General features: G+C 40.9%; 1 non-coding gene across 1 annotated transcript; it reads left to right on the top strand.

Annotated features, from left to right (window-relative positions):
* Positions 1–381: 381 nt before the first annotated feature.
* Trnag-gcc lies at positions 382–452 on the top strand. The gene has a single exon. It is a non-coding gene; the product is annotated as a tRNA-Gly (tRNA).
* Positions 453–13,564: the final 13,112 nt, after the last annotated feature.

Below are 13,564 nucleotides of genomic sequence, written 5' to 3'. Positions count from 1 at the left end.
CAGCTTGGAGGCATTTTTTGGATGGTTTTGTGTATGCCAGCTCGCTGATAGCGACGACAGAGCAGGATGGGCTTGAGTGTTGGGAAACACTGAAGGCTCGGCTCGGAGTGCGCGGGCTCTCTGCCATCACCAAGTAGAGGCACGCCATTTGCTTTGCGGCGGTCTCCAGGGTTAGTACTGCCTATTCATTTGCGGCCTTTGAACTGCGGATTAGACACGTGAACTGTTGGGTCGCTTTGTGTTACTTTGCACGCTGCACACTGTGTTATGCTGTTTTGTGGTTTTTTCTGCACTTTGAGTGCATGAGGAAGTGTGAACGAATTTTTTTAAACATGTACATAAAGATCAATTTTAAATAAATAAAAAAAAAAAAAAAAAAAGGCGTCGGTGGTTCAGTGGTAGAATACTCGCCTGCCACGCGGGTGGCCCGGGTTCGATTCCCGGCCGACGCAGCCGTTTTTTAATTTTTAGTTTATGTTTTAATTTTAGACCGTGCTAACGACAAAAACGTAACCGCTAATTGTGCTCAAGTGAAGTGTTTTTGGAACGTTAAAAAATGCTCCGCGAGTTATCGATCTCTGAAATGTGGTGATTTGGTATAATAATTTGTACTTGGGTTGGGTATTCTCGCTGTCGTCTAGATGTCAGCTGCGGTCCATAATGTCAGAAAGATTTGGTAATTTGCGATGATGCCCATAAATTTTCCATTTGAAACCATATATCTAGATGTAGTTAAGAAGCTAATTAATAATAACCTCACTATATCTATCTGTATTATTTTTATTTTTTAAATCAGCCCTAAGGCTGATTTAAGGCTAAGCCTTAGGGCTAAGGCCCTAAGGCTGTGACATCCAATAGGATGTCACACATTTTTCGGTTTGATGTGTCTTTCCTTCAGAAGGGATTTGTCCTGCATTTCGAAAAACATCCTCCATGATGGCGTTTCTACGCATCAGGTACTTGCCGAAAACAGTTCCCCTGCTGAAAATTTATTTACATCTTTATACTCGTGTATGAAATTTTAAACTGGCCACCGGTATTCGCTTCCATTTCATCTACAGATTGACACAAGGATGTGGGTCACCGGGTGTCGGATACCGGCTGCCGACACGAGTATACTGGTTGCTGGTAAAGGCGTTGCGATTGCTACTGGACACAAATCACATTTTCGGGCTTCCAGTATCCTCAAATCAGATAACAGTATGTAGATGCAAGCGACCGTTGGACTGTAGGGGTATGCTGATATAGAGGGTTTGAGGGCAGAGGGTATAGAAAGCTCACCCGATATCCCATCTGGAGTTATCTTACATTCAAAGTCCACTTGAATACAATATTAAGAACTCTAAAGTACACAACGTAAGAAGTAAATGCTGTCATGTCTATGCGGTGTACGGGGACGTGAAAGATCTAATCTCCAATAAAAATCTCAGGACCTTTTGAAATTACGTAGTGTTAGTGGGAGCTTTGTCATTCCCATTGTATTTAGACGATGTAAATATTGTGTTTTTCGTATTTACAACAGTTAGTATATCTTAAAACCTACAGGCTGTAGGAAAGGCACTAGGTTCTGGGTATAATGTTTTGAAAAAGATATGCTCGACAAATAATTAACTTGCATTCTCCATCCTATGTATTTGTAATTCTAACAACTGACAGGGGTGACCGAACGAGTTCTGGCAATATGAGCGCAAGGGCTTTAGGACAGTTGCCATGATCGTTCCTGGAGGATTATTAAGGATGATAACGTAGATAACTCCGCGAGAGAAGCTCACGTAAGGGGGGATGGCGAGCCGAAAGATTCGGGACTTAATGATCCCGAGCAGCTAGCGAAGTTGACCTCAGTTGGGGTTCGCAGAACTCGACAAGTTGAGCCGCCTCCGAAATGTTTAATGTGCCGCCCTGGCAGAGGTCGACCTAAATGCAAGGCAGGCAACTAGGAACAGTAATCATTACCGCTGCGATCTGACTCGATACAGTTACTCAGCACGAAGGTTTGAGCGTAATTATTTTGAATCGTATAACGGGGCACTCTCATATTATGCCGCTAACTAAGAAGTTGTATCCTGCATTCATTTTCTTTGTTTCCATTTAGCTATAGTGTTCCTACCAGCCTTAAGCTTCATATTTACATTCCCTCGCCAGTTGCATCTTAACTAATGCACTTCACTGTTGAGTACAACTTAAAGAACACCTAGACACGTTCGTTCATATAGAACAAAACTTATTCGTTGCTTTACAACGTGCTATATCTGCATCTCACAAGCGAACTCATTCTGAAAAGAAAACATATTTGAATTCGGCGCCTTTCGGTAGTTTTTTGTTTCATATCAAATATATTTTTGATACTAAAAGTTCCGTCTATACTTAACAACTATTTAATGTCTAACACAAAGAAATAATGCGTGCCATACCGGCGCATCTGAAAAATACTAATATCGTTTAACCAAGCAAAAATATTTTATACTGCCAGAGATATAGTATTTTTCAGCCCCAGCTGCAGGACGTTAACTGATGCCGGCGTACTTTTTTTTTGTTTTTCATGACGCTTTCGCGCACGCCGAATAACTTTCAAACTACCAGACTTGAGCCATATATACTACAAATAAACCGAACGGCCAGAAATTAATATCGCTAGCACTTGCTTGGCGATCAAACCCAAGCAGCGAAAAATCACCAAAAAAAAAATTACCATTGGTGAAGCTTAACTGTGTCATTGGTTTGGAAAATTATAATAATGATCCCCAGACTGTGGCCAAAGTAGGTAATTTGCCTCTACCTTGACGTCATCGGAGTTTTTAAAGGGCAACTCCGCTTCATTTTTGGTTTTGAAAAAACAATGCAGTCCCTTTCAGTATCGCCTAGGAAGACCACACATCAAACGTTACGACGCAGTTCTGTCTAAATGTTTCTTAAACGGTCCGGCAAACTTTGCAACTCGCCAAGTTGCCGAAATCGGCTGTCTCGAGCGGTCGAATTCAGGCGCAACCAACAGCGCAGTCAAGGCTACGGCATGGGCGGAGCTAAGATTGAGCTAAACGTCATCATTATGGCCCCCTTTGGCTTGTTTTTACTTCTCCGATCGAGCGTAGCGCATGACGTCAGCAACGTTTTCTCTCGGCGCTGAGCGGTGTCCACGTGATTGGCGTACGCGCCTGCGCAGCGCGCTTCTTGGGGGCAGACCAACCGCCCGCCGTGGTCCCGCCGTTACCGCCGTCTTCCGCGTCACAACTACCGTTGTCGTCTCACCGTTTGCGATTATTTCCTCTCGGAGTTTCGTCCGCACTATGGACACCACGTGCGCAGAGTCGCAGACTTATGCCGCAGTTTTGCAGACGTCGTCGAAGGCCGTAGACACCAAAACGTGGCGAAGAGTGCGGTGCAGACGACACTCGCGCCTGCCGCACGCCCGCCCCAATCCCGCCCGTCGTTGGGCCGAGGATCACGTGACATCCCGTACCACGTGATGGCCGTGTACTTGGCGGCCCGAGGCCAATGTTGCCGGACGGAGCCGAAGTTTCGGTTTCGATTTCCGCTCGTGTTTAAAATTAGATTTAAAAATATATATCCCATTTTTCGCGAAGCAAACGACGTAATGCCTTTTACTGGGGCTTTTTAATTCGAAATCACTCATTATCCCGAAATCTTCGGATTTGAGCGGAGTTGCCTTTAAGGCGCTAAATTTTAATACAAAAACCGGCCCAGAAAACTGCTCTATCTAGAGCATTCCAAAACAAGGAAGATCAGCTTGAGAATGAAAAAAAAAAACTGAAAATGCCGGTATGAAGCGACAAAAATAACGCTGATCTTATAGTGTTTGTGTCGTTTTATACCTGCAGTCTTGTTTTTCTTTTTTTTTTTGTCGTGTTCAATGAACACCAGTTCGTTTGCACACTTACATTCAGTAGATGAGCTTCACGGTGATCATCTTACAATATATCGAGGAGATAGATGGAATGGTGTATAAACCAATAAATTGAAATGCATCTTTTTGTAGTGCATGTTTGAATTAAATGGTCCTGTTTTAAAATTTAGGAATCCTTTAAGATTTTTATTGTATGATAATCACTGAATTTTGAGTAGTGTGTAGTAAACTTCTGACACTGATAGAAGCATTCTTGCTACTCTAATTATCAAATGCATTAGGTTAGTTTTTTCTGCAGTCATCCGGATGATATTCAGTTTCTCTTGTATTTGTCTGTTTTTGGTTTATCGTCGTCGACAATCTCTAATGAATCCCTAGCCTCGTAAAGCTGAATTTAATGTTGTTTTTTTTATTAGGGGGACTCTATAATAATACGTGCTGGACAAAATCAACTCTGCAATTTTGAACACTGACATTAGCTGTCAGTCGTTACGCTCACCCAACTCGAAGTAAATTTAGAGGAACACACGTGATTCACAATTTGTGCGAATATTCCTGTAGCGATTTGAGTTGACTCTTGGTGCCTGATAGGGTCTTGAGAGGTTCGACTAAATGATCTTGTTAAATATCTGCAAATATATCAACTATTTCAATCATCAGAACTAATTCTATGAACGATTCTATTTTGGACGCTTAGGAAAGACAAAGTGGGCGTTACAGTTTAGGCACCATTTTGGACAATACAGTGCCCTGCTAGTCCCTCCGTTTCAGCTTTTGGCGCCGAAGCATCTTTTAAATCACTGTTTACACCGACAAAGTGTATGATACATTTCCGGAGATCAATATTAATAGAGTCAACTTTAAACGTTTTTTTATGGCGATAGAATATTTAAAATGCCATCATTTCATAATCAAGCTTAGTTGTTTATCGTAAGAATCACTGGTTCCCCAGTCATACGCAAAACGTGTGGCTGTAAAATCGGAATTAAAGTGTCGACCAAAAGCCAGGATGTATATTAATTGTAAAGTAATAAAACTTAATTTTCAAAATATTCTTGATACTTATTTTAAAACTCGGGAAATAACTTTTGTTATTCATAAGCTCTTGTTTTTCTCTGCCGGTTCTAAATTTTCTTGTTTAAGCGGTGTTACAAAAAGAGTATTATGCCATCTTCAAAAAAATTAGAGAACCCTTTGCGCGTACGGGATCGTGCGTGCACAGATTGGAACCCGTCTGGGTATGGTCCTGTATGCAAGTGGGGAATTCAATTTATATAGAAACCCATATGTTTGGGGGGAAACAAGTTTGGACATATGTATTTTTTCCCATATCACAAGAATCAAAGTGGGCAACCGTGAACTACATTTCTAGAGCATTTGTTCTTACGATTTTGTACAAACCTAAGTATTATCAAATTTACCGTTTCAAGGAACAACATGTTTTCAAAACGTTTTTATACAACTATGATATATATATGAAGAGGTTCTGTCTCAATAGTTCATAATATTATAATTGGTGTTGGTGATTAGCTGTGTGACAATAACAGGAAATCACGATTGGGAGATAATATATTAGGGTTTTACATCGCAAAACAACTGAGGTCCTGAGCGGCGCCCCACAGACTAAATGGCAAAAAGAATCACACAGGGTTTAAATTCTTGGCTAGATTTTGAGTTCTCTGCAGTCGATTGTAGCAACGGCATTTACAAAGTTAACACAAGAGCTCAGTTGCAAAATATTAATTTAATTACTCTGTTATTTCATATCAAATAATGCAAAAAGGTCATTTCTTAAAAGATTTCTTTAAAATATTGTGGCAAATGTTTTTACCAGAATGGAACTAAAATGATTTTCCGTCGTATTTGCACATTTCAAAGATACAGGCGATCGTCAGATGTCACGTATTTGGGAGCTTCGCCAGACTAAGATACCCTTCGAAGAAAAAAAAAAGAGTTTAAAATTGTTTTCTAAACTACGTTCCAAGCGCAAGACATCTTAAAAGTTTTTTTTTTTAATCGGAGTTTGGCTTTTTTGACGATAATTTACCTGGTTTGATGATAACTTTTGTAGGATTAATTTTTCTCGCATAAATGATATATTAATGCTTAAACAAATATCAATTCAACAAGCACAACAGCGTTCAACTCGTTAAAGTCAACCAAGGCTATTTTGGAGATAAAACGCCTGTAAAATAGTTCGGTTATTTTTGTTTTATGAAGAGACCTCTGTGTAGTCTAAATCACCGAATAAATGTCAAATGTCATATATAATTTGAACCGTGCACCTAACCGATCCCTGCTATAAAATTGCGATAATTAGTTTTTGTCACTTGTTAGAGTATTTGATGGCTTCGATTTAGCACACAATTAAATAATATGAAGCTGATCTATACGCGAAATGTTAAGTTAAATATACTAGTGTTTTTCCATGCATGTTCGATTTATTAACTTTAAAAAATCGGAAATAACAAATAAAGGGACTTTTTTAATCGACTCATGATAATCAAAAGTTTATGTACACCTATCCAAATGTTTTACGCGCAATGATAAGGTCCTTGGGTGAAACAGTATATGTTCCATGTGCAGACAGCCCTAGCACAAAATGCCAGCCTCTTATAATTCACAGTTCTGCACGCACACTGAGCCTAGTAAGAAGGTAGGGTCTGCTATCCTCTTTATATTTGTTTATTCCTTTTTATTTATAAATTGAAAGCATTCATTGTCAGTGGGGAAATACGTACAATTTCATAAAACATATGGTTACGCAAGCTCAAGAGGATGTATCGTGAGACCGAAAAGCACCATTACAGTATTACACTGTTTGCTTAGCTATTTGTTTAACATAGCACTGAAAACACGTTCTTCATTTGAGCTGCCGTTCATAGGTGGCCTCAAAAAATGTTCTTCAGACAACTTTTATCATTCTGTTTTTTTTTTCTTCTTCTTTTTTCATTTAGTTTCACATTGAAGTAGTGCGTTAAGGCCCGTTCATACTCTTGCGACCGAGTAAGACCGAGAGCGCTCTGCGTTGTACGTTTCTTTTACTTGTCTAGCGCTCTGTGTTGTACGTTTCTTTTACTTGTCTAAGCGCTCTGTGTTGTACGTTTCTTTTACTTGTCTAGCGCTCTGTGTTGTACGTTTTTTTTACTTGTTAGCGCTCTGTGATGTACTATCGGAAACAATATGAGCGTGAACGCGCCTCCGCGTGTCGCCGCTACCTGAGGCGCCGCCCTGCGGCGCCGTTGTGAAGTTTTGCGCATGCGTGTAGAAATCCTGTCGCTGTTCTCGCTTTGACTGTCAACCCCCGTCTGTCGTCTGCTATGCGCGCGCTGGCAGCCGCTCGTGCTGTCGTCTGCTAGGCGACTCGTATATTTCCGTCACAACTCAGACAAACGACTTAACATGATTCACAAGTTTCCTGTGCGATAACGCAATGCCCACATTTGATACGTGATAAGTAGCTGGCTTCTTTCATTGGGTCGAGATACAGCGACAACCGACAAATGGAATAAAGACAAAATATCTGCAAAGCTTAGCGTTAAACTACGGTGAGCCCGGAAAACATTCAGTTGAGTGAAAAATGACTAGAGTTCCTGACGACGAACGGATCAACATAGGTGAGCTGTCCCTCCGAGACTACTCTCAGAGGGCTATATCCAGCATGGCTGGAAGACCGCTGAAAACGGTGAACCGGATAATACAAGCATATATGGACGAGCTGTCCAGGGCAAACACAACTCGCGTAGAAAGCGCGTGTGTCCGCCGGAGCACGCAATGTTGTGCGGCAGACGACAACACGAGAGGACGCCAGCGCGAACACGAGTCGCATAGGATACGACAACGTGAGCGGCCGCCAGCGCACACAGGAGTCGCATAGCAGACGCCAGCACGAGCGGACGCCAGCGCAAACACGAGTCGCCTAGAAGACGACAGCACGAGCGGCTGCCAGCGCGCGCATAGCAGACGACAGACGGGGATTAACAGTCAAAGCGAGAATAGCGACAGGATGTCTACACGCATGCGCAAAACTTCACAGCGGCGGCGCAGGGCGGCGCCTCATCAGGTAGCGGCGACACGCGGAGGCGCGTTCACGCTCATATTGTTTCCCATAGTACGTTTCTTTTACTTGTCTGTTGCTTTAAGCGCTTTTACCCTCACAAACATGGATCACCAACTAGCCCAAGTGCATACGCTTCTAAAGACCGAGAGAGACCAGACCGGTTTTTAAGCCTTTTGCGACTTCAAAGGACCAGCTCCGCTGCAGCGCACCCGGTCCTAAGACGTCGCAAGAGGCTTAAAAACCGGTCTGGTCTCTCTCGGTCTTACTCGGTCGCAAGAGTGTGAACGGGCCTTTATACGCGCTGTGACGGCATGCGGAGAGTGATAGATGCGTGCCGCGGAATGGGGACCACTGAAGCATCAAGCCTACTTGTACAAGTGCACGTCGACAAAACTTATAAAAGCTTCACATGCGGATGACTTCTTTCAAATAGTCGCCCGCGAAGCGTGGACTTATTATTCCGATAAGTGATAAGGAAGTCTGGCCCACTGCTTCGATGCAAGAATTGAGCAGAATACTGTTAGTCCTGTCAGAAACAATCGGTATGTGGCTTGCGCACGAAAATTAGAAATAAGGATGACTCTTCAGTTGTACGTTAGAACGGTTTTCTAAGCCTTAAGAGGGGGTGAGCCTTTTATTTTAGAGTCGCCTAAGGTCACAATAAACGTTCTTGAGAACTTGCGTTATTTAAATCTTTTGTGTGGTTTTATCTACGGTGCTCTTCAAACTTATGACCGCTACTCGGTTACCCAATTACTGATATTGATGTTTTTAATCCAACTTCTGTGACGTTTGTACTAACCAGTGATCAATATGTTGCGCAATCGTTATCAAAGCGTCAAGCTGTTGAGGATCACAAAAAAAAAAAAAATTCACAGGCCTCTTATAATATCCCTAGGACTACTTGAAGGCGAAAGCCCAAGCGCCGATGCAATGAAGATAGACACATGATTTACTAAATTCCCTTTGATTCCTCTTAAATCGCTTTGTCGTTTTTCTTAATTTTATTTCCTCGAATTCGCCCGATTGGTCACGTCAACAGCGTGCTCCCTGACAACACACTTTTGACCCCGTTTCATTGGCTCGCTCAGATCGTGGCGTCGTCTGTGGTCCCGGTAATAGCGAACCTCCGAAGACAGCGCGCTCTCTGACGACGCACTTTTGCCACGGTTAATATCATGGCACGTCGCACGCTGGCTCTTCACCTCCGCCCGAGCGAGAGTGTCCTCCTCTCCCACTGGGTTTGCGCCACGCGCGCTTTCCCGCCAGGCTCTGTATTTTTTTTTTTTTTTAGAAAAATCAATAAAGTCAAGAACAAGGTTCTACGAAATTTTCTCCATTTAATGTATTTTACGAACATTTCTGCATTTAATGTAGTTAAAACAAGAGTAAACCGTTTAATAGCTGTGCGGAAGGTATAAGCGAAGCTCCGGAATGCGGGACCTGTAACGACCGCCCAATTCCCGAAATATACTTTTGGTCCTTAGACAGTCAAAAACTCAAGAACGAAAAATATAATGCAAAAACTGTTTTTAGCTTCGTCATAGTCATAGCTTCGACATAGTTTCCCAGGTAACATATCTGTGGGGGGGGTTCAAGAGTTTTCGAGACATGAACACATTTTCCTGCACGATTTGAAAGGAAATCGCCCCACTAGAACTGACTTTCAAGCGAATCGTCTAGCAAACCTCATGTTGCAATGCAATTATAGTACTAAAATGGAAAAAAAAACTTTTGCAAAACAATGTTTGAACGTTTTTTTTCTTGCTGTTAAAAATAGTTTTTGTTAAAGTGAAATCTGAAAATTATTTTAGCGTTTTTTTTGTGATTTTTTCAGGTCTTCATCTCGGCGCACTGGCCAATTGAGATACAATATACTAATGCTTCATCTTAAAATTAAGCTGTTGTATTTGTTTATAAAGTACTGAGTTACGTACGGCATTTCGTTATTTATATATTGTGGAAAAGGTATTACACTGAAATTGAAATTCCGTTTAAACAACATAATTATATTTTGAAAAGAAAATGGAACAAAAGTCCGATGAGGCATATTGTCTTTTATTTTGTAACTAAATTAATTATACATTACTACAACACAACAGTAATTCATTACAATAGGAAATTACTTAACAACGCCTTGACAATACTTTAAAATTACTCTTTATCTTCTTACAAAATATAGCATGAATACTCGCTTGTTCTTGATAATTGTAGTTGCGCAATCGAGTGAGACCGTATTAGGTCCAAGTTAGGACTTTGGATGGCCACGTTTGTCCTAAGGTATTTGTCTGGTGTACTATTTGAGGACTCCACATTTGACAAAGCAAACTCCCAACGTGTATAATATCCTTACCACAATGCATTATGAAGCAAGCTAAGCCGAAATTTATTTTCTAGCTATATTTTACAAAAAAAAAACATGCGGATATATATATATATATATATATATATATATATATATATATATATATATATATATATATATATATATATATATATATATATATATATATATATATTTATATATAACCCATGTCAGTTTTTCTCTGGCACCCCACTCCGGGTTGATCCACCCCTCGTAAGCATGTACATTGGGGCCCACAAAACAAATCCGCTCGTTGTGGAGCCCCGCACGCTCCACAGTAGAGGTCGAACTGTGGGGGGAACGATAGCAGAGCATATGGAACAGGTAATCGCTGGGTTAGAAGTTTGAGCTCACTGCATTGGTCCGCAATTGGAACTGCTGTGTGGAGAGGGCGTACTGCCTGGATCATTTGTGAAACGTGAGCGCCCTTGCTTTTGGGTGTAGACTCTCCGTCGGGCCAGGGCGTCCTCAGTGAGGGCGGAAATTATGCATGGACGGGTTAATCGCGCAAGTTGCTCTGATTCGCGAATACGGAATTTGTCTTGAGGTGGTATAGGGCCATATCGCTAACACCTAGGGTCTATAATTAAGCAGCACGAATGATGCAAAACAAGGGATGTGGAGAAACAATTTAAGGAGCCATCCTTTGTTACGCTCACGAAAACAAGGTTGAATCCTAGGTGTATTTTTTTCTCAAAAGTGTAATTTTGATGCAATCTGAAGCTTAAAAATACTTAGGTGTAACGATTTAGAATGCTTTAAACTGGAACGCACGTCTCGAAATTGTATGTTCAACTGTGCTTCGAAAACCTTGTTTATTTTCAAAAAGGGCACTCTAGAATACAACCCCTGTGGTAAAACGATGTGCTTACAAAACATTAATACGTTTGTCTCTGGGATACGTTCTTGTAATCTGGGATCTTTATTTGCAGTACCAAACAGATCAACTCGACCGTATTTCCCGACTTACAGTTCGATTGATTTATTCTAAATATCTTCCCAAGTATTGTGTAAATGGGTTATTGAAAAACCCCGCTACCAGAATTGGCTCTATGAAACAATATTGAAATGATGAAGTGTTTCACCGAATTCAATGACTGGTACAGCATTAGTTAAAAAGAACTATATAGATACTCAACGAAGATCTCCGAAAATTAAAAATCAAATTCGAGTCAAGATGTACTGTCAAAACCATGTTGATTTCAAGTATTCCTTTCTGGGAAAAGCAATTGAGATGAGGAATAGTTTGGACGGCGAACTTTTAGGTTTTTTTTAAATTTAGACACGACTAAAAAGTGTTGCTAGATTTGTAATAAAAAACGTCGTAGTAATCTTGAACAGGTTGAATGACTTTGTGTACGCGCACATAGTTAACCACAAGATCGAAAGCGTGATGATTGGATTTTCGGTTTTTGGTTAGTGTTAGTTATCGTTGTTTTTCGTTCTTTTATGTTGTAGAAAAAAAAAAAACTCACAACACAGCCAGGAAGCGCTAACTGTAATATAAATAAAAATAATTATTTGTTTTTTAACCTATAACGTGTTCTTCAAGTCCCATATGTATCTGAAAAAACAAATCCTCCAAAGGCAAGCAAAACTTTCTGTTTTAGGAAGATCGTTTATTAATTGAGTAAGCAGAGAAGTGTAGCACCGATTTCGTTATGTCATGGACAATGCAAAAATTACGTATTTCCATTCAGTCTAATATTCGGATTTCACATCAGCCGTAGAACCTTCGATTTACTCCGTAGCCTCCTCCTAAGCCACGTCCTCCACCGAAGCCGCGTCCTCCTCTGTAGCCTCCAGCGAAGCCACGACCGCCTCCGCAGCCTCCGCCAAATCCACGGCCTCCTCCAAACCCTCGGCCATACTGAGCAACCGCCAGGCTACATATTGCTGCTAGGACGACTAAGGCCACTAGGATGCTATTGCTGGACACCATGGTGATTGTTGTTTCTGCAGAGAAACACGAGGAAGGTTGATCATGCGGCTTTCTCAAGGATGCAGACGGTAATTTAACACTTGACAGTTTTTACTGTGGTCTGACAAGACAGTTGATGAGCGCAATGAACAAAGCAACTAGAAATAAATCTATGGAATACATAAAATGCAAGGCAGTTGATATGATGGCAAAAGCTGATAATAGCGTGAAAATGGTTCACCTATCACTTTCGGTTCCTCCGTCATGCACAAAAACAGATATGAATTAATCACAAGAATGGGTGACTACCAAATTGCAAGGTAAATTCGTATTATTTTATGGTTTATTGCTATAACCTTATTTCGTACTTAATTAGAAACTTCACAGAAATAAATAAGAATCCCGATATATCGATTTCTGGTGTGTTGACGGCCAGGAAATATGAGCATACAAATTTCCCGGCCGTCCCATCACTAAGCTGAAAAAAGAAACAAAAAAGCTTGGTACTACGTGACATTTTCTTGGAGAAAACGAACAAATTTATATTTACTGCACTCCAAAACGGTTAGTCAACCTCTTGAAATAAAAGTAAAACGGCTCTGCCTGAGGTCACACAGATAAGTACCTCAGTTTTCGCACTTGTTTAGCTCAAAATGGATTTTTTTTTTGGTATGAAACTGTTCTGTGTAACTTACCGAAGTTCATTGATTCAGTTGTAATAATCCTGACTCTTAGTGAGGCACTCCTTTGTACTTGGCCTGACTAATACATATACATTATAAAATAAAGCTTTCGGAATTTTAAAAAACAAAAAAAAGGAAATACCTCTTATAGATAGTTTCTGAAAGTTGGGAGTTTGGCAGCGTTGTGCTAGCACCTTACAATAAAAGCACGCTAGATTTTAAACTTAGATTTCATTCCAACCTATATGTGTGCCTTTCTTTTGTGTAGTTGCATAGTTTAATGCACTCAAGCAAATAGGGCTTGCTAATAGAGCTGCTAATAGAGCTCGCGCCATAAGCCCTGAGAATAAGCGGGAGATTGCGCTCCATTCAGCCGATCTGCACTAAATAGTGAAAACGAAAAAAACTTAACTACAAAGCACCGGCATTGATCGAATGTTTGTGCACAACACCTATGTCTCGGTTATCCTTCAAACGGCCTATTAATACGCAGGTTTGGGCTTCAAAATTCATTAAGCGAGGATTGTTTTCTATTGCAGATGTTTAAAAAATATGTTAAATGTTTAGCCCAAGGACTCTACTGACTCACTGACGCGGAGTCTATTAAACCCTTCGTTCGAACGAGGGGGCGGAAGCAAAACTCATCCTCTCATCTTTTAGTTTCTCGCTTACC

This window comes from Ixodes scapularis, unplaced genomic scaffold (genome assembly GCF_016920785.2).
Source record: "Ixodes scapularis isolate PalLabHiFi unplaced genomic scaffold, ASM1692078v2 PGA_scaffold3__209_contigs__length_174095766, whole genome shotgun sequence".
NCBI classification, from domain to species: domain Eukaryota; kingdom Metazoa; phylum Arthropoda; class Arachnida; order Ixodida; family Ixodidae; genus Ixodes; species Ixodes scapularis.
This window is presented reverse-complemented; position numbering and strand designations above follow the sequence as displayed.